The following is a 27,106-nucleotide window of genomic DNA, read 5'->3' as shown; positions in this document are numbered from 1 at the left end:
TTAGTAATTGTCCTTGGGAGTGAGAGTGGGGCTTGGAAATGGTGCCTTTTGATAATGAAGGTTCAGTAAAGAATTGATGGTATCCAGAAAGAAAGCTTTGGTAGATCTCTCCCACGACGTGGATGGTCCAGAGTCCCCAGAGGACACTTTTCAAGTTTCTGCTTCCTTGGGAATTTTTCACCAGATTATTTGAGGTGAGGAGGGAGGACCCATTTTTCATCAATATGTTAGAAGGGCTCAGCTGATGAGCTCAGAACATCCTCATGCTGGGTGAATTTAAAATAGGAGTGAACTGTAGGGAGGAAGAGATCTGTAAGGTTGAATTGGTGCGTGGGAAGAGATTCTTAAAGCTTTAAGTGGAAGGCGCCACTTGGAGTAAACGGCTTTCCTGTTGTTTTTCTCTTGTTCTCCAGTGTTGAGTAAGTAGTGACATCAAGGAAAGCAGGAAACTCCACTGCTAGGTTCCTGGCAGGTCCTCTGGTCCTGACCCCTGACCCTGGGCAGCAGAAGCAAAGAGCAGCTTCAGCGTCTGAATCTCCCTTCTCAGAAAAGGGCCAAATTGGAACCCCACAGTTTAAAATCTTCAACTTAAAGTTTCTACTGCAGCACTGCCAGCTCAGACACTTGGCTGGGCACATATTAGAGATGTTTGCTGCTTCTTCCTCCAAAGGTGTTTTTGGGGCAAGGGAAGTCAGGTAATCACAGTGCCAAGTTTTCTCCACCTGTACATTTGGGAGAACAGCAGCACTTGTCCCCTTGAGAGATGGTTGAAATGATGTTTTTTACTTGCTTCAGATTTTAGAGCAGCAATATATTATCATAATGCAGCTCTTGGTTTCTTGAGTTATGTGACAATGACACTGTTTTAATGCAGAATACGTTTATAACACACTGCTCAATCCTGGTTGATCTCCACATATTTAAATCAAATTTTATTAACTTGTTTTGCATGCAGTAGTCTTTAAAGTGGTATCATAATTGAGACCAAATAATCATATGAGCTCTTAAATGCTGGTGCCCTAAAAAAAAAAAAAGTGCAAATCTTCATTTTTATAGATGAGCTACTGAGGCTGGCAGAGAGTAAGTAGCCCAAGAACATGAATTAACCAGTGGCAAACTTAGAACCAGTCTTCTCCTAACACCCAGTCCTGTGATTTTCTCACATTTTAGTAACAGCGTGTAGCAGATAAGCATAAAAGAGTAATCTTACAATTGCCCTGATTGTCAGGGCTTAGAGATGGGGTTGAAAGGGTCTGTGACTATAAAAATGTAGCATGAGGGAGATCTTTGTCATGATGGAAAGGCTGTGTATCTTTTTTGTATGTGTGTGGTACGCGGGCCTCTCACTGTTGTGGCCTCTCCCGTTGCGGAGCACAGGCTCCGGACGCGCAGGCTCAGCGGCCATGGCTCACGGGACCAGACGCTCCGCGGCATGTGGGATCTTCCCGGACCAGGACATGAACCCGTGTCCCCTGCATCGGCAGGCGGACTCTCAACTACTGCGCCACCAGGGAAGCCCAGGCTGTGTATCTTGATTATCATGATGGTTATATGAATCTACATATGGGATAAAGTGTCATAGAGCTATACACACACATTGCACTAATGTCAGTCTCCTACTTTTGATATTATACTATAGCTATGTAAGATATAATCATTGGGGGGACGTCTCTGTACTCTCTTTAAAACTTCCTGTGAATCTATCATTATTGCAAAATAAAAACTTTTTTCAAAAGTCATTTTGTAAGTACATCAAATTCCAAAGCATTTTTCTCCATGGGAGAAGACACTATTTCCAGAACTTCAGTTACTCTAGTATCCTTGTCAATGTTTATCATCTCTAAATACAAATTATAATACTCTTTACTTAATACTATCATTTAAATTGGCACACATTTTTTTTTACTTAGCCTTCATCTAAGGAATAATATCCATGAAATACCAGGTTTAGAGGTTAGTTACGTCTCCAAATATGTAAAAATAAAGATGTAACTTTGAAAGAGACTTATTCACCTACAATTATCCCAACACTGGGTGTGCTGTATAATGGCAAGGCTTTGGGAGGTGCTCCAGGAAGTGGTGAGGAAGGCAAGCCCAGCTCTGCAGAACAGCTTGTGACCAGTGGTACGAGAGAGAGAACTAGGTCACCGCACATCCCAGTTGCCATCTGAGAAACGACCTATCATTCCTTCTAGAAAAAGACAATTTTCATTAAGCTTTTTAAATTATAAAATATTCCTAAAATTACTTCAAGTCTTTATCAGAGTGGCACATCTCAGCAATATATTTAGCTCTGTAGAAACTAGAAGCTATATTTGGCTTTTTATTCTATAATTTATGATAATGATTATTCAAGTTGTCTCCCAGGCTTAATCACCAAGTCATCTATATGTGGGCTTTTTCTGTCTCTCTTTTCAGAGCACATTAACTCATTTTGCTTAAACTCTATGGCCTTTGGTTTGCTGTAGAGATCCCTTTGGGAAAAAAAAGGGATGAGAAAACCTTGGCATTCTCAAAGTGAATTTTTAAAAACTCTATGAAAAAAAGATAGGTAGAGAGGTATACCATACTATTAAAATAATATACCATATTATTTTAATAATACCATAACAACATTATTAAAATGCATTCCTAAAAAAATGCTTTTAAGAAACTTTAACTCATTGTGCCTCTACTAGTTCTAAAATGAACTTTGATGACCAACAAACTTCAGTGAGAATGTTCACTCATCAGAAAGGGGAAAAAAAAAAGAAAACATTTTCCTATAACAATATATGGCTTACAAAGGCATTCTTCAGGGCCATGAGTTTTTTTCTTTAAATAATCTATTTTCAAGCATAAAAATGACCTATCGCCTTGTTTTTAACTTTGCTTCTCAAGAAACATAGGCATGTCTCTTGGACAACTGAAAAATATCTTCCTAAACCTTCCAGCCAGCAAGATCCAGATTTGGGGGAAAAGAATATTGATTCATTGACTGTGGCTGAATCAATACAAGGAGAAATAAACTCAGTCACAACCTAACTCCCCCAGTTGTTTCTGACCTTTTTTTTTTTTTTAATTTAAATAAAAAATCAGATGGGATTATTTTGAATACATGGTAATTTTTTAAAATCATTTTCCTTATCCCTTCACCAATATGGATAGAAAAGCCCAAAATTATACTAAAATAGGTTCTTTCATGGGTCTGTACTGGACTTCAGCATGTTTGCCACCTCGTTTTGGAATTAGTTTGCCACAGCATGATGGGATTTAAAAACAAAGGCAAGGTATTTTCCCTTCTATACTGATGTTGGAACAACCACTGCCGGTGTCAGATGATTTCATCCTCTTTTCTAATTTGTTTAGTTTGTGGAAAGCTGATCAAAGGTAAGGTAGGGCATTTGGGCTGCTGAGTTACCAAAGTATTCAAAATGTTGGTGCCTGTGGAGTGTGACCACGTAGCCAGCCTATACTAGTTGACTCTATATCCCATCTAGTTTAGCATGTTGCCCTAGCAGAATGGCAGGTGCATAATAAACATTTTAGAAAGAAAATTTAAATGAATAAATAAAGGTACTAGCTAACAACACCCATTTATCACAGTGTCATGTGCTTTTCACCGAGTAACTTCATATCTTATGCTTAATACAGAGCAAACCTCCAGAATGAAGTTAGCACACAAAAATACACATTTGTAAAGTGCTCATATAACTTAATGTCCAGACAGGGCAAACATAGTATGTAAACTCCATAAGAGCAAAGATTTTTGTTCCTGTGGCACTCTCAGCACCTAGAACAGTGCTTGGCAATAGTAGGTTTTTAATAAATGTTTCCAAATAAATGAGTGAATGAAAGAAGACATGTATATACACAATAGTGTATTCACATTTATGAGAAAATATTAACATTAATTTCAAAATTCAGTTCCAGGTTATTTTCCCATATGGTCTTTTGAATTGCCAAATGGTGGTTAAGGTGAGTATTTCTAGCGTTAAGGGCTGCCCATGCCATCACTGGGAAGATCCAGTTTTCCTTATATTGAGATTAAATTTGAACTCATCTAATTGTAATGTCTGTACTGCCCCCTAGGCAGAAATTCTCAGTAATGATATGTGAAACCTTGTCAGGTGCCTCACCAAGGTCCATATGCTTTGCCACGTGTCCCAAGCTGGCAGCCTATGGGCCAGGTTCATTCTACAGATGTATTTTGTTTTGTTTTAGAATCAGGAGCATATTCATTAATAAAAAGTTGCAGTTACATTTTTAAAAATCACAATGATTCACATAAAAATCCCAGATTTCTGGCTTCCCTGGGAAAATAACATCATTTAGGCCACTCAGCTCCTTTGTGTTAATTGTCTTGTCTAAGTAAACTTCTGCTTTTGTGACTTCTGTCCTGACCATTTCTCAGATTTACTAGTCTTTACCCTATCTGTAAAAAAAAAAAAAAATGCTGTGCTTGCTAAGTTATTCTTTGACGACCAAGCTGATTTCTGAATATCATTTTTTCTTTTTCAAGTACTCAGAAGCCATCTTTTTATTAATTTGTTTCAGAATATTGCCTAATATTTTATGTTGGTTCACCAAACACTGTTTTAGAGACTCTTCCTTATAATTTGTGAAAATCAAAACTATATACTTCATTTCTAGATTTCTGTCTCCTTAGCATCTCTCCTTATCTCCAGGTTCTTCAACGACATTAACAATCTTATAATCCTATTTGCAAAGGGTGAGATTATAAAGCCCAGGACATAAACTAATGAACTAAATGCCTTAAGAGAAGCTAGTAGCATTAATTAGCCTGAGCTTTAGTATTCTCTACAAAGTTTTATTCTATCCTTTTTAGTTTGGAGATCATTTTACTTGATAGAGAAGCAAAAGAGTAGCTACAAACTTCTGTCTTCTCTTAGCCATCCCTCCATCAATATTAAACGAACTGCAATAAGTAGTGAGTGTATACTTTTCTTTCTCCTCTCCCTTCAAGCATAATTAAAGTGAATAGTTTTCTCATCCTTAATATTTTTGCAAGTCATAGTTCAAAACTGGATTCCAGTTTTCCTGACACTAAGAACCAAAGTTTTGCTGTAGCAAGTGTTCTTGGGAGCAGAATGTTGGAGTTTTCAATTTTTCACATAATAATAACAGTATGTATTATCATAATAGTTAGCTCAGATTCTAAATTGATTAAACACCATTATTTTGTCTGATACCTGCTGATGATGTGAGGGAGAGATTACAAAATAATATCCTGAGTGACCCTCTGAATTGAATCTGTAAGATGAATACACAAAGGAAAGGAAGTGACAAGTTATCTAATTCTCTGAAACTGTGGAATAAAATATGAACTTACTCTCAGAAGTGCACATATTTTCTTATTCCCTGAAGGGAACTGCAAACCTTTAGTGACCCAACCACAGACAGTTACCTGAATTTAAAACCACAAAAATCAATTTAAGTTCAACTTACTAACACTGAGCATTTCCTTCCCAAGGGCAGAACTGACATCTTTTTGTAGGACAGATGAAGAATGGGGTGGAAGGTAATATTAACCTGTCCTCTCCTTTCCTCCTTGGTTTAACCTGTGCCCAGGGAGACTCAATTCATAATTTCATCAATTTCACACCATTAGTACGCATTAAATTAACTTTAAAAGGTACAGTATAATAGTCTGAATGAGTAGGAGCCATTAAACCTAATGACACTTAAATGCATTTATCACAGTGATGCATGTCTTTAAAAGGGCCATTATGTTTTTCCATAAGATAGAAAGGATTTGAAACTGTAAACTTTATATTATCCAGCTGAACCTTCTTTAGTATTTATTTTGCCCTTAAAACATTAAAATGGAAGATGGTTACCATAAAGTTATTTCTTATATTTCAACCTAAGTGGAATGTTTCCTGTATCTCTCATAAGGCTGAGCACTCTCAATGCTTTGTCCATGGTTCTGAAACTGGCTCTACCTCAGTGACCCCACCACAGGAACAGACAGAAAGGAAACAAAAAAAAAAGATTGATATTTCTTCCAGTTAACGACTTACAAGAATACAAATATTGACTTTAAAATGAATGCATTGTTCAACTTTATAATCAGCATAGCAAGAAAATTTGCACATATTATAAATTTGTGTATTTGAGTAGTGTGCAAAGTGGAGGCTACATTGGCAAATATTTGTTTTTAACCTATTTGAAGTACAGCTTGGGAATTTTTATCATTTTGCTCCTATACTTCTTTTATTCGTTAAAGTACACCAATAGCAATGATATTTAACTTTTGTCAATTTCTGTTTGTTTTTCAAAAACTTCATTTTGGATTTTCTTAAGCCCATAATAATGCTTTCTATCTGATTTTTATTAGAATAAACACTTTGGGCATTCTTCATACAATTTCAAACCACAGGAAAAAGCTATATATCTTCAAATAATGGACCAATATTTGAATTACCTGTTATAAGTGTAAAGAACATTTATTATCAGTTACAATTTAAGTCAATGAATATTTAATACATATAGTTATAAGGATTACAGAGAATTTTGATACATGGCTCTTACCCCTGAAAAGCCTAAAACTGAATAATTATTACATGTACATGTAAAATAACACAAGCAGTATATATCATTAAAATTTAAGCTAATTGAGGGACTGGATCTGCTTGGCATTTTCACTGCTCTGTCTCTAGTATGTAACACAGTTCCTAACACAGAGTTGGCACTCAATAAATATTTGTTAAATGAATTAGAATATGAATGAATAAGTGCAAAAAGAGCTAGAATTCGTGGCACCAATCAGATGTCACTGATTTACAGTTACTTTCTTTAGAGGAGGCACGCATGCTCCAGTTATCAAGTTATAGAAACTGATATACATTCATCTATTTTTCTCAATGCATTAAATTACCAAGAGCAAAAATAATGGCTAACATCATTTTAGTATGCATTAAGTGTGAGGCATTTTTAAAGTGCTTATCTATGTCACTCCACTACAACTATTATAATTCCCTTTTTATAAATGAGGAGAGTTAAATGACTTTCTTAAGTAACCTAGTCAATAGTAATGCAGAACCAAAACTCAGAACGAAGTCTGAGCTCTTAGCCATTACTTTACCAAAATCCCAACCTATTTTTGAGCATTCAAGGGCCTTTGTAAATTCCATATCATCATATAAATTCTAGATCTTTGGAAATCTTTCTCTTGACCTGTTTATGAAAGGTTTCTTACCTTCACAACCTTCCTTTTCTAGCTTGTAGTGAAGAACTCACTTTTCTCCCTCTTTACAGTGGCAAAAAGAAAGGTTATTCACAGGGTAAAGCACAAGAGCCAAGATGCAGAGGAATCCTTTGGGTTTATATGGAAGTAGAGAAAGAAATGATGCAGTTGAAAAAGAATAGTTAGGCCTCCCTACCCTCTGCTCCCAGTTGAGAATGCGTTTTTTGGGGGAGTGGGGGGCTACAGAACAGTGATAATTTTCTGGCTGTTGGTCTGTTCTCTTTTACTTCTTTTTGTAGTGAAGTAGCTGTGGCATGGGGTTCAGCCAAAGTCTTGAGGAAAAATGTTCCAGGGAAAGAGACATTTTTTTTTCCAGCAAGACCAATATCAAACAAATTGGGAGTGTAGACCAATTCTTTTTTATACAATTATATTAAACTTATTTACCGGTTTCATTAAGAAATCTATTAGGTCATTTTCTCACACTACTTCCCAATCTCATATTTCTTGTATTTATGTTGCATTTTTGAGATCAAAACTTTCAATCCAGCATTTATTATTTAGCTGTCACCACTTATCATCACTGAAGTTTGTCCAGAAAATTCATCAACCATCTTGAACTCAACTCAAAAGTCATAGTATTGATCACATGCCATAAAAGAGTACTAGAAAAATAGATATAGTAGAGTAGTTGTATTAAACACATACAATTCTTACCATTCATAAATTTGCATTCTGATATACAGCTAAGAAACTTAAAAATGAAAAGTAAATGAAACCCAGTAGTGCTAAAAACATTCCATGTCCTGGCAATACCTAAACATTCATTTTCCTCCTTGGAAAAGGCAAAAACAATCTGATTTTCCTTGCTGAAGTAATGATAAAGTTATGCAATAGATGAAGTGACTGATATATTATTGATGTGCTCATCGGTAAATATCTACAGAGACTTGAAAATTAAATATATGATGGCTTGATCACTTGCTCTAAAGAGTTTGGCCCCAGTTATTGAACTATGTAATCTGTTATCTAATTTTCACATATAAAGGGAGGAAAACAAGTGTCATCAACTGTGTAGACAGTGACGAGATAACACAAGACATTTTAAAATTATTTTTAAAAAATTAAGATTAAATAGTAATCATTTGCTTTATATTCCTCTTGTATAATGAAAAACAGCATTAAAAATGATTTGATGTTAAACTTCTCCTATACTTCAAAACATATGTTAACACATGAATAAATTACACTGTTAGGTTATTTTTTCTCTTCATGGCCTTAACTTTTTCATTGCAGTTTTCTTCCCATTATGCTATGCCTTGATCTAGATTTCACTGCCCTACGGAATTTCTTTTTCTTTTTACCTCCTGCTTTTATCTGCCAATGAAAATTTTGCACACTAGGGAGAAGAAAGAGGTGGGAAAAAAATTCAAAGACACATTCTTGACTTCCTTAATGGGTGTTCACAAGAAGTGGAAAATTTCTTTTCTCAATGTCTCTAATATATCTTTCAAAGAAGATGAGATAGCATTAATGTGACCACGAATTTCCAGCTGTTCAGATTGACACAGTCCTGTGTGCTTTGTTTTACTAGTACACAAGGGAGGTCCTATCTCTGGAACTTATTTTTTTCCCCATAAGGTATTTAAGCTGGAAGCTTTGTCAGACTGCATCCGTGTTTCCAGAGCTAGCAGGAATGCAAACTGTGCTTTTAGCATTAGCATTCTACTTAGAACAAAGGGAGGCGCCCAGAAGCACTACACACCAGTGCAGATTCCTCTGGTTTCCGCACAGAGGGTAGCCACAGCCATCTGACTCTTGAGTTCATTTAAACGTGTCTCCAAACCTTGGCTCAGATAGCTCTTTATATTTGCCTGAGCCAGTGCTTTTTGATTACTTCTCCTTCCCAATAGGTAAGTTTGCTTGTGGTGATGAGGGAGGAATATTTGTTTTGCTAGGGAGTTATATTTTGGGTCAAGGATTTGTCATAAAAATATTAAGGAAGGTGTGGTTAGCTAAACCACATTTTATAAAATGTTGCTTATTTTTCCAGAGAAGCCTAGTTGTTTTAAAGTTGTAAGAAATCTGTAGAAAATTTGTTTCCAAGTGAGAATTTAAACAGTGAAGCATTTACACTGCCTGATTAATGATTCTTGCAAAGAAATTAAAAATCATGTCTTATGAAAATTAATCCTTATTTGTCACTTCGGTAGAAGATAGCTTTCTTTTTATCAAGTCATATAAAATTACTTCCTGTGTTCTTCACCGTGAGTAACTCTGATCTGGTTGACAAGGAGAGAACTGCTAACTAGAGTGGCATATAGCCATTCCTACAATTGCCAACTAGATAGCAGTTGAGTGAGTGACTGAGTTTCAGTGAGTTTCTATCCAGAGTTTATTACAGACTTGATAATTTTATACTGCAGGCTTTGCTTTAGAATGTAACTGAGAAATAATGCTCTTGATCTAGAAGCTTTTTTTTTTTTTTTGGCTGTGTTGGGTCTTTGTTACCGTGTGCAGGCTTTCTCTAGTTGTGGTGAGTGGGGGCTACCCTTCAGTGCGATGCTCGGGCTTCTCATTGTGGTGGCTTCTCTTGTTGCAGAGCACAGGCTCTAGCGCGTGGGCTTCAGTAGTTGTGGCTTGCAGGCTCTAGAGCGCAGCCTCAGTAGTTGTGGCGCACAGGCTTAGTTGCTCCACGGCATGTGGGATCTTCCCAGACCAGGGCTTGAACCTGTGTCCCCTGCATTGGCAGGCAGATTCTTAACCACTGCACCACGAGGGCAGCCCTAGAAGCATTTTAATTAAGTTAATTTGAGTGTGATGTGTTAGTTGTTTTGAGATTGTACAAATTGAATGCTTCTGTAGCGTATGAGAGTTTATACATGCTGTTCTGGTTGGCAGCTGTCAGATATTAGGGTTAAAGTGTCTTTCTGCTGTTAAGTAGAAGTGCTGTATTATTTATGCTAAACTATGTAGTATGCAAATTTTCAAAAATAACTACCATGAATTTAATAATCTGATTTACAAGTTGATGGAGACTCTTGCAAGTGAAGCTGGATTTAAATATAGCTGTTTTCCTATAGGCTCCAATACCAGTTGACATTAAGTGGATGTCAACTGAGCTCCCACCTCAGCAAGGGGGGAAGGGTTATTTCCTGCTGTCCTAAGGCAGCTTTCTCTCCAATAAGGCTTATACTGTTTTGCAGAAGTTCAGAAATCTATCCCAAAGGGATGGTGATTATTGTTACTATTCGAGTTATCTCATTGCTTGTAACATAAAGAGCTGTCATACTTGTGCTGTCCCTAATTCTTCACACCCACTTGGTACCTCAAACCTCATCTTATTTGAAGTCACTTGGGTGCAATCGCAAAGCAACTGCAAAAAAATAGTGCTTGTGTTGTGGATGGAAGCTAAGAGCCATGTTTTCCAACCTTAGCTGCATATTAGAATCACATGGTGGCCCCTGGGCATTAATTTTTTTTAAGTTTCCCAGGTTATCCTAAGATTTAGTCAAGGTTGAGAACCACTGCTTTATTACCTGCATAATTTTTTAAAGTCCTTTGAAAATGGTCTCCCATCTACCCCAGACAGCAATATCAGATACTAAAGTGATTTATCTATTTTTGAGGAGTTGGGGAGGGAAGTTATCAAGTTTAACCCAACAATCTTCAGTTACAAGGCGTGACAAATAAAATTCATAAGGCTGAAAATGTGTTTAGCTTTGAGAATGCAAAATAAGATGTTTTATCTAAATGCTGGTGTTTTCAGAGTCAGATATGGAAAAGTAAAATAAAAAAGTGTTCAATTTTACTTTTCCGTGTCTCATATCTATAACTAAATATACAAAGTAGTGTTTTGAGTTATTCAGCAATGCTTATCACACTTCTATCCCCGAGACCCATTTCAGTCTGTAGTTTGGGAAACACCCAAACCACTTTCCTCATGTAGAACTAGTACTTTACTTACAGGGCTACTGAGAGAATTGAAGAGGTAATGACTATTAAAATGTCTAGTATGGTGCCTGACACACAGCAGATGATTAATCTAAATTAGTTTTCCCCTTCTTTTTTTAGATTATTTATTTTAACATTAAAATATCCCAGATTAACCTTCAGGCAATAGGTATGGAAAAACTATTATGTCCCATATAGTATGTTAATTCCTCCTTTTTTTTTTAAGTGGATTAATTCATAGCTTTGCCTGGAATATGGTGTATATTTCTTTTAATTCATTTCAGAACAATTAAAGGAATTCAGAGTAACTAAGAAATCATGCAGAAAATGCAAGGTTTATTAATTTGCCTAAATGTTATTAAAAGCAGGAAAAGGAAATGACTAAAATGCATCCTTCTTTTGGTAATAATGGCAAATATACTGCAGAAAGCATTTACAATTATGTGAGTGCTCTCATATTTTTTTTTATTGAAATGTTTCCAGGGATTAATTTGTATATTTTGTTTTTAAAGTGCCTTCAGTTTTCTTAGTTTTGTGAACGACCCTTATCATTTATTGAGACAAGTTCTTTAAAAGGCTTCCAACTCAAATCTTAACTCATAGGTACACCACTTGCCTCTGTCCAACCGAGTACATATTTCTAGCTCTGTTTTCCTTAATCTTCCTTAATAAAGAGGGGAAAAGAGAGAGAGGGAGAGAGAGAGAGAGAGGGATTTTCCTACAACGCATATTCTGAGATCTTGGCCAGTGTAAATGTTGGTAACAACTGGCTGCTGCCAAAGCAATCCACTAAATGCCAAACTGACACGCTCTTAATTATACAGAAAATCTCATTCCCTCTTGGGTACCACTACACAGCTCAATTTATTAAGAAAATATTTAAGTCATTTTTAATCATACAACTTCTGAACATCAAGCTATAAATCTTAATACAGAAATTACTTTACTTTTTCTATTTCAGTTGAATTCTCGAATTCATGTATCAAAAACCTGACTCTGTATTGTGAAATTGGAGCTAGACCACTGCTACTGATACTAAGACCCCAGAATCTAAGTTGCTCGACTACAGTTTATTACATGCACAGCAACCTTGAACTGACAGACATGCTCAACATCCTTTCTCATTATAATAACCAACTACACGAGAACTTAATTTATTATGTCAGTAATTGTCATCCTGAGATAACAGCTAACTGAATCTATCTCAGATATAGACAGAAGTGGGTACAGGAAGAGGTTACTTCTAAAATTTATTTTTGTTTCTTTGTTTTATTTTTAATATTTCACTCATGACTGATATTAAATAGATGGTTCAGGGGAAGAATACAATCTGATATTAAGGAAAAACGTTTTTATTCCTGGGCTTCCCTGGTGGCGCAGTGGTTGGGAGTCCGCCTGCCGATGCAAGGGACGCGGGTTCGTGCCCCGGTCCGAGAGGATCCCATGTGCCACGGAGTGGCTGGGCCCATGAGCCATGGCCACTGAGCCTGCACGTCTGGAGCCTGTGCCATGCAACGGGAGAGGCCACAGCAGTGAGAGGCCTGCGTACCGCAAAAAAAAAAAAAAAAAAAAAAAAAAGTTTTCATTACTATTCTTAAATTACATAGTACATTTTAGCACTCAATTTATAAGTTTATTTTGACTTCATCAATGAGTTTTTCAAAAAAGTTTACACTAATAGGGGAGGAACACACTATGCTCATTTTAAAAATTAAATATTAATAAAGTACCCACGGCATCTTCAGTGCATATTAACTCAGAAGCCTAAATCAGCTTCTTTATGCAAGAAACATAAATCCAGTTTATATAAGTAAATAAATAAGTGACATGAACCCTCCCTAAATTGAATTAGAGAAGCTTTTATTTTCGTATTTCAGAAAATAATATTTCTGAAACACATAAACAAAACTAGTTTGAAACTTTTCAAATGCTGTAATTACTCTTCAGTTGTTTTAGGGTAAAGTGCTATTGGAATAGCGGTCAAGTAAACCACTTTTTACCAGGGTAAAGTGGAACTTGCTACCCTCTGGAGCATTACTATAAGAATATGTCTGAGGAAGGCCATCTGCCATCTTCATTGAGCTTCCCTCCAGCCCCCAGTGAAAGAGATTCTTTGAGGTTTAGGCTGAGTGTACTTCTCAGAGGACACATCTGAGAGAATGCTCTGTGTGTATATATTCCTTCTATCTCTAATGGTATGAATAATAAATAAGAAGCTTATGAAATATGCACTCCCATAGCTTTCCTCTCTTTTTAAGAAAACACTATGCCACACCCGTGATAAGAAGAAAACCTGGGAAATTTGAAATAAAATTTGTCTTGAACTTAATATGACTTTACCATAAAGAATGGTTTTCTGCATATAAATTTGAGTTCACTCTATCAAAAGGAATTATTATGAGGAGAAAAACCAGCATCATATTTGAAGTCAGGATTTTCATACTTAATTACTATGCTATAAATTGCAAAGAGCCAGTAGCATCATCTAGGAAATTTATAATTTGGGAGGTGTTATCTCAATCAGTTCTTTTAAAAGAACCTGTAGATTCTGTTATCCCTTACAGCACAAATAGGAGAAATTCTATATTAAGATTCCTTTTGAATCTTAAAGTAAAGAAATTCTCTTTCGCTCGCTCTCTTTTTAGAGAAAAACAGAAAATAATTGCTTTATACCCCAAATTATATTATATATGGAAGAAAAGGAGGGAGGGAGGCAGAGGGAGAAAAAAAAGGAAGGAATCAGGGCTGTTTGCTATAAACTGATATCCTGGCAAAGATAAAGCAAATGTTCTTTAACTTAAAATTTTATTTAAAGATAGTCTATTTAAACACCGATGATAGAAGTGAACCACCATTTATATCTTCATTCAATAGTAGTCACAAAACCAAAACAATAATTATATAATAGGTTCATTAAAAATAGTATTATAGGAACTTCCCTGACAGTCCAGTGGATAAGACTCTGTGCTTCCACTGCAGGGGGCGTGGGTTCAATCCCTGGTCAGGGAACTAAGATCCCACAAGCCATATGCGGTGTGGCCAACAAATATAAATAAATAAATAAATAAAATTAAATTTAAATGTACACGTATAAAATTTTTAAAAAATAGTATTATAGGAAAAACGTTATAGTAAGTGTTGAGGCATTTAGAAATTAAATGAGCTAGTATACATGAAAATGATTTGTAAAACTAAAATATATAAGGTAATATTAAAGATGTATTTTTCTGGAATTTTCATTTTGTAAATACGAAAAGCCTGATTTTTAAAATTTCTTTAAAGTAGAATTTTACCTTTTTAATGTTCAGTTTTGATATTTTTATTGGTATATTGATGCATACATATAGATGTTGGTAATAGCCAATAACAGAAGTTAATTTCTACATCATGGAAATTTATTTATTTATTAGAGTTCTGTTCATAATTCTGTTACTATTACTAATTTTTCTTTCATTTGGCCTAAACTCACTAATCCCCTACATTTATACTGAAAATAAATGTACCTATGATGAGCATTCATCAGCTATTAAATGATTAATTAAAGTGCTTTGACTGCATAAGCATGTATGGATTTCCCATGTTTTACATATGTAGCTAGGATCCAGACTCAGTCAACAGAACGTACACAACGACAGTTGTAATCAAGGCATAAGCAACTTATTTAAGCTAACAAATAAATGTTCTTCATATAGAAACTGTAAGATCAACGGACGTGCTCTTCTCTCTTATCAGTAATAGCCTCTGGCTGCCTTGCATTTTCTTGGACAGGTTGGGGAAGAGAACTGGGAAAAGGAAAGAATCAACCCAAAGAAGCTTTTCATTGGTAGAATCTCTAACTTGCACTCCAGAAATTCAAATATATGGTGTTTGAATAAAACCTCAAATAGTATTAAATCAGAAATGACAATGTTTTCACTTAGAATTCAACACGTTGATGTTTTATATAATAATACTGCATAAACGTAATCTACCCAATCAGATTTTATGCCAGGGCCAATAAATATCTTCAATCTCATAGATCAGTTGCTTCATAGAGTAATTAAATAAGTCAAGGAAATAAGTCCGCATTTCCACCCACTGACAAAAATTTTGCTCCTTTCATAGGCACTCAAATATTTGTCATGTGGATGAATTTCAGTCCATTTGTACCTGAAATCTAATCTAATTAAATTAAACACACATATTGACTATTTTTCACAAAATACACATAACAAAGATTAAGGGGAATTTCAAGTTATAAGTTACTGAGCTTGAGTTATCAGCACAGTCTTCTTCACTGTGACTTTTTTGAAGGACTGTCCAATTTGAAAATAAAACATTTACCATTCAGTATTGCCCTGGCTCAGTCTGGGCTGGGCAATGAATTGCGTACATCTCGAGACTCTCTAAAATATATTCATTTTTGCCAGCAATGGTCCTAAAGAGCAGGATACACTTGCTATTTTAAATGATTCATGAAGTGTGTGTTTTTTGGTTTCATTTTTCTTGTTGGAAAATTGTGGAGTGACATCCCCCTCAAATCCATGCCTTACCCCCATTCTCCTAGCACATATACACACGTACAAAGGTAGTAGAATCACACTATATGCTGGGTTGAGGTTTTGAAGAAAGCATGCAAAGTAAATAACAACAACAACAACAATAATAATGAAGTTCAAATTATCTTGGAAAATTCTATAAAATGGCCGTAAGTTCACCATTTAGCCAGTTTCCTTCTAACATCAGAACAGGACATTTTTGGTTAAATAACAGATGGACTTCTTGGTTTATAATTAGAACCATTGTATAAAAATATTTGTGTCTTTATATACTAGAAACACACATGATTCAGTGAGATGTGAGAACTAAAGAAATAGCAAATTCACATCTCCCATTTCGCTTTAACTCCCAGGCCTAAGCTGGAAAATGCCTACCCTATTAAAAATCTCTCTCTCTCTTTCTCTCTCTCTCTCTCTCTCAGATTGAATAGTTGACTTTGATTGATTTAAATGAGAATATGAAAAGACTTCGGAGTTTTGCCAAAAAGCCCATTAGCCTCCTTAAATAACAGGGCTCCTGGTGTCAGGCGAGCTCTCTTTTTTTTTAAACTTTTTAATTTAATTTTATTTATTTTTTTGTACAGCAGGTCCTTATTAATCATGAATTTTATACACATCAGTATATACATGTCAATCCCAATCTCCTAATTCATCACACCACCATCCCCACCCCTCTGCGGTTTCCCCCCTTGGTATCCATACGTTTGTTCTCTACATCTGTGTCTCAATTTCTGCCCTGCAAACCGGTTCATCTGTACCATTATTCTAGGTTCCACATGTATGCGTTAATATACAATATTTGTTTTCCTCTTTCTGACTTACTTCACTCTGTATGACAGTCTCTAGATCCATCCACGTCTCAACAAATGGCCCAGTTTCATTCCTTTTTATGGCTGGATAATATTCCATTGTATATATGTACCACATCTTCTTTATCCATCCGTCTATCGATGGGCTTTTAGGTTGCTTCCATGACCTGGCTATTGTAAATAGTGCTGCAATGAACATTGGGGTGCATGTGTCTTTTTGAATTATGGTTTTCTCTGGGCATATGCCCAGTAGTGAGATTGCTGGATCATATAGTAATTCTACTTTTAGTTTTTAAAGGAACACCCATACTGTTCTCCATAGTGGCTGTATCAATTTGCATTCCCACCAACAGTGCAAAAGGGTTCCCTTTTCTCCACACCCTCTCCAGCATTTGTTGTTTGTAGATTTTCTGATGATGCCCATTCTAACTGGTGTGATGTGATACCTCATTGTAGTTTTGATTTGCATTTCTCTAATAATTAGTGATGTTGAGCAGCTTTTCATGTGCCTCTTGGCCATCTGTATGTCTTCTTTGGAGAAATGTCTATTTAGGTCTTCTGCCCATTTTTGGATTGGGTTGTGTGTTTTTTTAATATTGAGCTGCATGAGCTGTTTATATATTTTGGAGATTAATCCTTTGGCCGTTGATTCGTTTGCAAATATTTTCTCCCATTCTGAAGGTTGTCTTTTCGTGTTGTTTATGGTTTCCTTTGCTGTGCAAAAGCTTTGAAGTTTCATTAAGTCTCATTTGTTTATTTTTGTTTCTATTTCCATTACTCTAGGAGGTGTATCAAAAAAGATCTTGCTGTGATTTATATCAAAGTACGTCAACACTTTGAGCTTCAGTTTTCTTAATTTTCAGGTATGAGTTATAATACCCACCTCAAGCAACTGTTTAGGGTTAAATGAGAGAATTTTCATTAAGTGTACTATAGTGTTTACCAACAAATATTAGCTGTTGATATTACCAGTGATAAGAGCAATGGTTCTTTAAGGCTTTTTTTCTTTTTTAAACTGTTACTTTTTTTTTTAAACAAGCCACCAGAGGGTAGTAGAGAACAAATAGTTTGTATACATTGTTCCAGGTGCTGCCTCTGTGACATTACCATGTTCTTGTCCTCATAATACATCTGTCTACCTGTTCTGTCATTTCAGAATAAACGGATAAGCTTAAAAACATGGAATAAGCTTTCACTATTCTTAAATATACAGATTTTACATATGGCAGGGAATAGGCTCTACTAAGTATAAAATGCTTTATTACTGAACTGTCTTAAAGAAGAAAAAGAAATATAAATCTTGCTTTGAAGCATTTTATTCATACACAGTGTTTTATGTGGTTGAAAATGTTTCAAGGTCTATTTAAAACATGAATTACTGCATCTTCTTTGTGGTACTACCAAAAGTTACCAAGTTGATGGTAGTGAAGTTTTAGTCCCTTTCTTGTTTATTTAGGGAGTGCAGGTCATTACAAAAACAATTTCAATAAATACCCTGAAATATATCTAAGGGGTTTCAAGCTGCTACATCTCTTCACTCTCTATTGCATATAATGGTTGTGTATGAAAGTCTACATTATCATTATGGTATATCAGTTCCCGGTAAAAATGATGTGGGATATTTAACTTTAAATTAGAGAGCAAGCTAAAACAAGATCATTGAGATTGAAGAGGTGGGACACGAGAGATTATTATGTAAATCTAATCTATTTTCCAAAGGTTACATGCTCTTAGGAAAAGCAGATATAGATAATAATATTAATGGATTTGTACTCTGAAACTGGAGCTCACACTAATACTTGTAAATATATAATTTTCAGACTTTGAATAGAGTAGTAGTTCTCAATCAGGGAAAATTGTGTGCCCCAGGGGACATTTGGCAATGTCTGGAGACATTTTTGATTTGTCAAGACCTGTTTGAGGACAGACGGGGCGGGGGGGGGGGGTGGTGGTGATGCTACTGGAATCTAGTGAATAGAGGCTGGAGATGCTTCTCAACGTCACACAGTGAAAGAACATCCTCCCCCCGCCCCCCCCCCCCGCCCCGACAACAAAGAATTATCAGGCCAAGTATGTTAATAGCACTGCTGCTCAGAAACCCTGGAATAAAGCCGTGAACTTTCAAAGACTATGTTGTGTCCTTGGATATTTTCCTATTTCTATTCCTAGTCCACATTGGTGGTTTAGAGAAGAGCTCTCTACTAAGAAGAACAGCAGTTGCCTTGGCATTCATCTTCCCTTTTTAAAACAGCAGATTTTCCAGGGCTTCCATTTAAAGAATGTGCCATATTCAGTCAGTTTCTGATGGGTATTCCTGTGCTTTGGAAACTTACAACCTCTCAGTAAAGACAATTTGTAGAAAACAAAAACAGGAGAGCAGGTGTCAAGCTTTTCCTTCCCCCCGCCCCAAATGGCTTTAGTGCAATCAAAAATGGGAAGTGTGAACAAAACTGCTTTGTGTTTTAAGTAGGAACATTTGGAACTATTGGTATAATGCCTTCGGGACATGAAATCTTCAGTTACACGATCACTTATTTAGAAATGTGATGAAGTGTAAAGAAACTGCACCAGCAGGAGGAATCATTTAAAATTTTTCAAACTCTGAAAAATAGTTTCATAGAGCATGTATGTGGCTACAAATCAACTGGCATATGTAGCAGAGCCTTCATGTTTAACTTTCACAAATCTACTGACTTCTCTTAACTTACTAGTAGCTGAAAGAGAGCCATAAGAGAGCTAGAAGGTAATTTATTTCCATTAATAAGCTGATTTGGAGGGAAAATGGAAATTTTCATTTTTAATCTATACTTACACCTAATTTGCCTATTTCAAATCCAGCCAAAAGATAAAACATAAATTTCAAAAACCGGTAAAGCAAATATGTCTTACCGATTTAATCTTCAAGAATTTAAAACTTTCAATCATAATTAAAGTTACTGAAAAGCTATCCAAATTGACTGCTTTATCCAGCTAATTTATGCTAGTGTATAAACCTGTCCTGTCCAATATGGTAGAACTAGCCATGTGGTTATGATGGAGCCCCTGAAATGTCGCTAGGCTGAATTGAAATTGGTTATAATTGTAAAATACAAGCTGGATTTTGAAGACTTGGCCAAAAGAGAAAAATTCCATTAACAATTTTTATATTGATGACATGTTTTTTGGGTTTTTTTGGCTGGGCCACATGGCTTGCTGGATCGTGGTTCCCCCACCAGGGGTTGAACCCAGGCCCCCTCTGCAGTGAAAGCACGGAGTCTTAACCACTGGACTGCCAGGGAATTCCGACATGTTGATATGATAACATTTTGGATATGTTGAGTTGAATAAAATATATTTTAAAATTAAGTTAATTTGTTTCTTTTTATTTTTTAAATGTTGCTGCTAGAAGGTTTAAAAGTACATTTGTAGCTGATTATTTTTATTGGACATGGTCTAGTGCTGGCCTAGACCATTCAAGTTTTAATTAAGTAATCACTTTCATGATCAAATGAGCATGTAAGAAATTAAGATAATATGAGGGGAAAATGCATAAGAATACATAGTTTGCCAACCATTCTACTATGTAGTATCATTTTCCTAGTGTTAGCGCCCATTTCTGCCCTATAGGAACCTTCTGCTTCCTGCAGACAGGTTCTTCCAAACCTTCCTTCCTACGCCTTTCCTACAGGGCTCTTTCCTGTATATCTTTCTGCTCACAATGTTCTCTTTGTCTGAGATGCCTCCCCTGCCTCATCTTCACCACAGTCTTCAAGATCTAACTCAGAAACATTCCTTCTTGGGCTTCCCTGGTGGCACAGTGGTTGAGAGTCCGCCTGCCGATGCAGGGGACACGGGTTCGTGCCCGGGTCCGGGAAGATCCCACATGCCGCGGAGTGGCTGGGCCCGTGATCCATAGCCGCTGAGCCTGCGAGTCCGGAGACTGTGCGCCTTCTTCATGGTGGTTTTCCCCAACTGCAAGTGGCCTCTTTCACTTCTGAACTCTTTAGCACTTAATCTGTACCGGCCTTTCTCGAAGTGTGCTTCTTCGACACTGGGACTGCCAGAGTTACGTTTTCTAAGAAAAAAAGTTCCATGGTTAAATGAATTAGGGAAATACTGACTTAAGGAAGTCAAATTGGTCTGTTTATTGTAGGACTTCTCAGGGCCCTTAATAGCTTAATCTGTATTGGGAATTTTTAAAGAGCCACTTGGTATATAGCATTTCCCAGTCCTTTTTGACAATGGAGTATATATTTTTTTCACCAAGCATTTTATAGGACTGAGTTACTGAGTAACACACTTTGAAAAATAATGCATATAACACTAATCAGCACATATTCTATTGGGGCTTTTTTTTCCCTCTTGATTCTAGCCATTATATAAATCATATGCCTTTACTTAAATTTTCAAAATTTAGTTGTTGTTTCCTAACATATACTGTATGTGATTCATCGAAGCCAGAAATAATCTTAGTTAGTGCTTTGTAAAATTACCTGTTGATTTAGTTTAATATATCAAGTGATCATACCTCATTTGTATTAATTAGTCCTGTTAATGCTAAGAGCGATACTAATTGGACATTCCAGTGCACTAAACCTTATAGTTCTTACTTGGCACAATACTTGCACAATACTTCCAAATTTAAACTCTAATTAGTGCTAGAAGTGCAGGACATTCTAACCTGCTGAGTGTGGAAAAGTATCGGCAACACTAAACAAAGCCAATAAATACCTCTGGTCAAAAGGTAAATACCTTTTGAGGTCAAAAGGGGTAAAATCTCTGGAGAATATGAGCTGGGAGTCAAATCGAAGATTAGAAAATGAGAGTAAAAAAGAGAACTTCAAGTAAAAAATGAACTAGGGAGAAGGAAAGCCAAAGATGAATAATAAAGTACCACCAGAAACATTTTAATTGTGATGTAAAAAGCACCTCCATCAGACACCAGTTTGCCATGTGTTAATGACAACTCATTTTTTTTTTCAAAAATATGCACTCAGTGGCCAAATTCAAAACCCTAATTGATTCGTTACTATTATACACACATGCATTGACTAATCAAAATTAGAATATTTAAGCCAGTCATAAGGGTTAAACAGGATGCCTAAGAAATGTCACGTTAGGTGTGATCCAGAGACTATTCTATCCCATTCTATCTTTTATTGTCCCTATCTCTGCCCTTTATGTCCTTGTTTTATTCATATATATTTATGAACTTGACCTTCCCATCCCCAGATAGAATATGAATGAAGGAGACTGAGAAAAGACTCTGTTTTCTGCCTGTTTGTATTTCTAGTGCCTGGCATAATTCATTTATATTTGTGGACTCCCAGACAGTGGTGTTAAATATCATATTGAAGAAGAGAGTAGCTGTTTTCTTGATTTCCACCTAAAAAATCAAGAGTGTATCTCAGTATCCAAGTTTTCATTAATAACCCATGATAAATCTCATCCATGGCTTTTCCATATTGCATATGTTGTTTTTGTAATTTACTTATTTATTTTTGGCTGCGTTGCTGCGCGTGGGCTTTCTTTATTTTCAGGGAGCGGGGGCTACTCTTTGTCGCAGTGCGCGGGCTTCTCATTGCGGTGGCTTCTCTTGTTGGAGCACGGGCTCTAGGCACGCGGGCTTCAGTAGTTGTGGCTCGTGGGCTTAAGTTGCTCCGTGGCATGTGGGGTCTTCCCGGACCAGGGCTCAAACCCGTGTCCCCTGCATTGGCAGGCGGAATCTTAACCACTGCCGCCACCATGGAAGTCCCGATATTGCATATGTTTTAATCAACTGATCAATAAGTGTATATTTACAACCTGTTTACTATGTTTGGGGCCAGGTACTTTGGGAGGGTAAAAAGAAAGTAAAATACATACTTCTTTTGCCTTCAGGATTGAGAAGGAAAGACAAACATATAATTAGACAACAAATGGAGAATTGGTGCTAAATTCTGTGAAACACATACTTCAGAAAATGGGAAATGAAAGCAGACTGGGATACAAAGGAAGTTTGCAAAGTAAAGCCAACTTTGAAGGCTATTAAAGCCAAGGGCATGGTTTACACAATGTCTGGTAGAGACCAGAGGGCCCTAGAAGATTTCTGAGGAGAGGATCTACAAGATGAATCCTATGCTAATGTGCTAATGAATCCTGTTCTGGAGTCGTATATAGATTAGATTCATATATAGATAGAGTTGGGGAGAGGCTGCCTAAGGAATACCACACCAGAGACTGTTGGCTTTAACCTAAATTGGAAGGATGAGTGTCTCTCTAGGGCAGTGGCCATGGGATTAGACCAGGAACAGCTTTTAAGAGGAGGACAGACAGGACTTGGTGACTGATGGGAAACAGGAGATTAAAAATGTGGGTGGGATGGTCCAAAATGACCCCAGGGTTTTGAGCACAGATTAAAAAGTAATAATAGCTAATGTTTTTGAACATTTGCTGTGTGCCAGACAGTGCTTTGTGTGGATTTTCCAGAGTTTCATGATGTGGTTATTGATGTAAGTACTAATGCTTCTCCCATTTTATAAATGAGGAAACAAAAATTCATTGAAAGAATGTAATTTGTCGAAAGTCATAGCTGAGCAGAAATTTTAATCCAGGCAGCCTAGATCCAAATACCATGCTCTTAACTTCTATGCTTTTTTCTGTCTCACACCCTAAAGAAATGAGGGTGACAATGATAAACTTGGGATGAGAAGCTAATTTGGGTTTGGGACAACAGTATTTCCAAGTAGACATCTCCAGGTGAGATTTGGAGATGAAAGACCTCAGCTTGGACAAACTGGAGATCTAAATTTTACAGTAAGGATTACAGTGAAATCAAAAGTTCTCAGGAGAAGAGCATACAGCCGAGGTACCAAAGATTGCAATTATTCCATAGGTATTACTTCTTGGAGGTAATGACTTTTTAAGCAGGCATATTGGTATTTCATGTTATATGACCCTAGATCAGTGGTCTGTCACACACCTCTATTATAACAAAACTTCTGAGCATATACCCTTGGTATGTGTAACTTATTGTTTTCACTTAGTAAGGTAGCTGATGAAGAGTTCATACTGAGGAAGAGGCAACTGTATGATTTTCTGGTTGCTTCTCCTTGAACTACCAGCATGAACTTCAGGCTGCAGTCCTTTGGCAGAGGACTTTTAAAAGCCATTTCTCCATTCTGTTGAGTTAAAACTATTCTATATTATCCAGGCTCATGTAAAACACACTCTGTTACAATGCACTGGGCATGAAAGAAGGGCACCACGGCCTAAACCCGCATTATGGATCTCTCATTCTCACTGCATTTACATTGGTGGTACCAGACATCTGATTTAGGAGCTAAATAATGGCACTGGTTTCATTCCATATATTAAATATATTTTTATTTGCAAATAATAAATATTTGTAAATAATTTTTATTTACAAATAAGTATTTGTAAATATTTTTTAATGTACAAATTGTCACTTAAGCATTTCCTTTCCACACTCAGTAGTTTAACTGTTCTCTACCCCAACCAGGGAACTTCTCTGCCCTTCAAAGACACCTGACTTTGTCTTGACTTTCTCAGGAGTCAGGAGGTGCTACCTCAATACTCATATTCCAGTATGTGCTGAGTGGACAAGTCTGAGATCACTGTGTCTGTACACTTGATGGTGTACACACTTCTGTCCAAAACCTACTCAGCTGTTCCCTTTCTGGATTTGAACCCTTGTAGATTTAGTTTCCTCATGCAATGTCCTCACCCCTGTTGTACCATTTTAGGTTTCCTTTTTTTTTTTTTTTACTTTAGCTTCAACTTTCTCCTGTTTTTCTTATGGTTCTTGGGATGTGATATGGAGAATTTCATAGCATTTACAGAGTCAGCTACTTTCAATTTGTATGTGGACAGGTCTATGTTCTCTGTATGTTTCCAGAATTTCCTTTTGTATATTTCAACAAAGGAGTTCATATCTTTCCAACCTCCACCCACTATGGAATGAGGACCTCCCTTTTATATGTCAAAAGTAAAAGTAGTATCTGAGTCAGAATATATACCCAATAAACATTTGCTTAGTGAGAAATAATTTGGAGATTAGAGTCAAATGGTAATGTCAAAAATATTTATGAATCCTTGTCAAGTGAGTAGAAAATAGTGGTAATTAATGTGTCTTATTTATATTTATTTAGGTTATTAATTAATAACCTATATTCCTATATTTTCCTGTTATTAATTCCTATATTTTCATGTTAAATCACTTTATTGCTTTCTTTAACCTTGAATTAAAGGTTTTCTTCTGTTTGAACAGATAATACTCTTACAAACAAACAAACTGGCCACTCTAGACTTGGAAATATATTCTCATTTGAGCCATAGAAAATAAACCTTAACACTGAAAAATGGTGAGTGTGAATATTAAAATATCAGACAACAGCTGGGAACCCCAATTGGATTTTTTGAGAAAAGACACGATACTAACAGAGCCAAGTACACAGTCCAGAAAGTTGGTGCTACACTCATCTTCCCAACAGATATAAATAATGAGGTAGCTGTTAAAATAACTTGTAACTTCTCACTATCATGCTGATGGAACCCATTCATTATAACTGTAAATGGGGGAAAAATATGAAAGAATTTACAGATAACTGTGGACCAACTTCCTTCCTAGCTTAACAAGAAAAATGGCTTTTACGTTTGGATCTGGAAACCAAAAATATGGTTCTGGTTTTATTTTAAATTTCAAATCAATGTGGAAAAATGTCTTTCTCTATATTTCTTATTAAATAAATGAAGCCAAATGGATACTGCCAGAAGACGGTTCAGAATTCGGTATATTTTAGAGTCATTTCATGAGAACTATTTGGCTAATTGACTAATTGGCTGCTTGATTCATAAACCTTCAGGCTGATATAGAAGCAGAACTATTTTTTTGTCCTTTTCCATGTAGCACTTATATTTTCACGTGAAAAATGTACTTAGTTCTTATCAATGTAATTTTTAAAAAACTGACTTTGAGAAACAGCTTTACTAAAACACCCACCTCTGTTTCTAAAGCGAATTAATAGTAAATATATATGTTCCCTTTCTCATGCACAGAAGATCTATAAGATTTAGAAGAGAGGATAATTACTAAGTGAAAAACAGGAGTAGAAGGGAAGAGCAGAATGGCTCTTCGTGTGGGGAGGTTGAGAAATGGCAGGCAGAGGTGAAGAGCTCTTATGCATCTGGGGATGGGGCTGTGGTTGGTAAAACTTACTGTTCTCTGTGTACAAAGGAACAGATTCAAAATGGGCCCCTGTGAAACACAGTGCTGCCTTTGTTGACATCGTGGGCTCCTCACTGAAAAAGGACAATGTAAATAAACACATAGGCAGTGAAATGCATCAAAGAGCTATCAGTTTTTAAAGTCTCTACCCCGTTACACTGGAGAACCTCAAACTGGCAATCATGACTAGAAGTCGTATCGGTGTCGGGACAAACAAAAGGCAGCACATTGTCAAGTTGTTTGTTATTGCCTACACAACGGCCAAACTGGAAATTCCCTTGGCTGATTTCCTCTCATTGCCCAAATGGAAGTCCATCATGGAGTAGACTTGGGCAAGACTACTTTGCTGAAAGTACACATAAGGCTCATCCACATCATTGAGAAAGTTGTCAAGCATGATCTAATGTTCACTGTTCGGTAAACCCAGTACTTTTCCATCCTTATTAACAGGTCTGAAAACACAAGTGCTTGGTGACCATGAAATGATGTATACATTCTATGTGGGTAAGACTCCTTTGCCAAATGTTAAGTTATTGAGTTTAAAAGAGACCAAGCAGGTGAATACAAGGTTTGAAGAAAATATAATTCTTGACACAGTCTCAGAGCTTGGAGTGGAGATGTAAATAACAAGCATAATGGTTTAATGGGTATTAACTCTACTCTCCAAATGGAGAAGTCCCTGACCTGCTGAAGCAGAAAATGCCCTTCTGAGTTTCAATACCTTCATCTTAGTCACCATTTAGAGAGCTAGGAGCTTCTAACGCCTGTAAAACACTGGCTTTGTTGCCCTTTTTGCCACACTTACCTCTCTCTTTTTTTAAAAAAAATTATTTATTTGTTTATTTTTGGCTGTGTTGGGTCTTCATTGCTGCATGCGGGCTTTCTCCAGTTGCTGTGAGCCAGGGCTACTCTTCGTGGTGGTGTGCGGGCTTCTCAACGCGGTGGCTTCTCTTGTTGCGGAGCACAGGTTCTAGGTGTGCAGGCTTCAGTAGTTGTGGTTCGTGGGCTCTAGAGTGCAGGCTCAGCAGTCGTGGCGCACGGGCTTAGTTGCTCCGTGGCATATGGGATCTTCCCAGACCAGGGCTCGAACTCGTGTCCCCTGCATTGGCAGGCGGATTCTTAACCACTGGGCCACCAGGGAAGTCCCGCTTACCTCTCTTTATAACATATCAAACAGCTCCCATTTGTCTTCGTGAGTTAAAAACTTTAGCAGAGTGCTCGCTTCGGCAGCACATATACTAAAATTGGAACGATACAGAGAAGATTAGCGTGGCCTGTGCGCAAGGATGACACGCAAATTCATGAAGCGTTCCATATTTTTGAGGCGGTCTGGGGATATATGCGTATGTATAGCTGACTCACTTTGTTATAAAGCAGAAACTAATACACCATTGTAAAGCAATTATACCCC

General features: G+C 36.6%; 1 protein-coding gene and 1 non-coding gene across 3 annotated transcripts in view; both read left to right on the top strand.

The window, feature by feature from the left end:
- The window catches only part of SYBU (syntabulin), a 112,769-nt gene that overhangs the window by 494 nt on the left and 85,169 nt on the right, over positions 1 to 27,106 (top strand). The window lies entirely within an intron of this gene.
- On the top strand, positions 26,910 to 27,016 carry LOC115856710 (U6 spliceosomal RNA). Its single transcript, XR_004040957.1, has one exon. It is a non-coding gene; the product is annotated as a U6 spliceosomal RNA (small nuclear RNA).

This window comes from Globicephala melas, chromosome 17 (genome assembly GCF_963455315.2).
Source record: "Globicephala melas chromosome 17, mGloMel1.2, whole genome shotgun sequence".
Taxonomy (NCBI): Eukaryota; Metazoa; Chordata; class Mammalia; order Artiodactyla; family Delphinidae; genus Globicephala; species Globicephala melas.
This window is presented reverse-complemented; position numbering and strand designations above follow the sequence as displayed.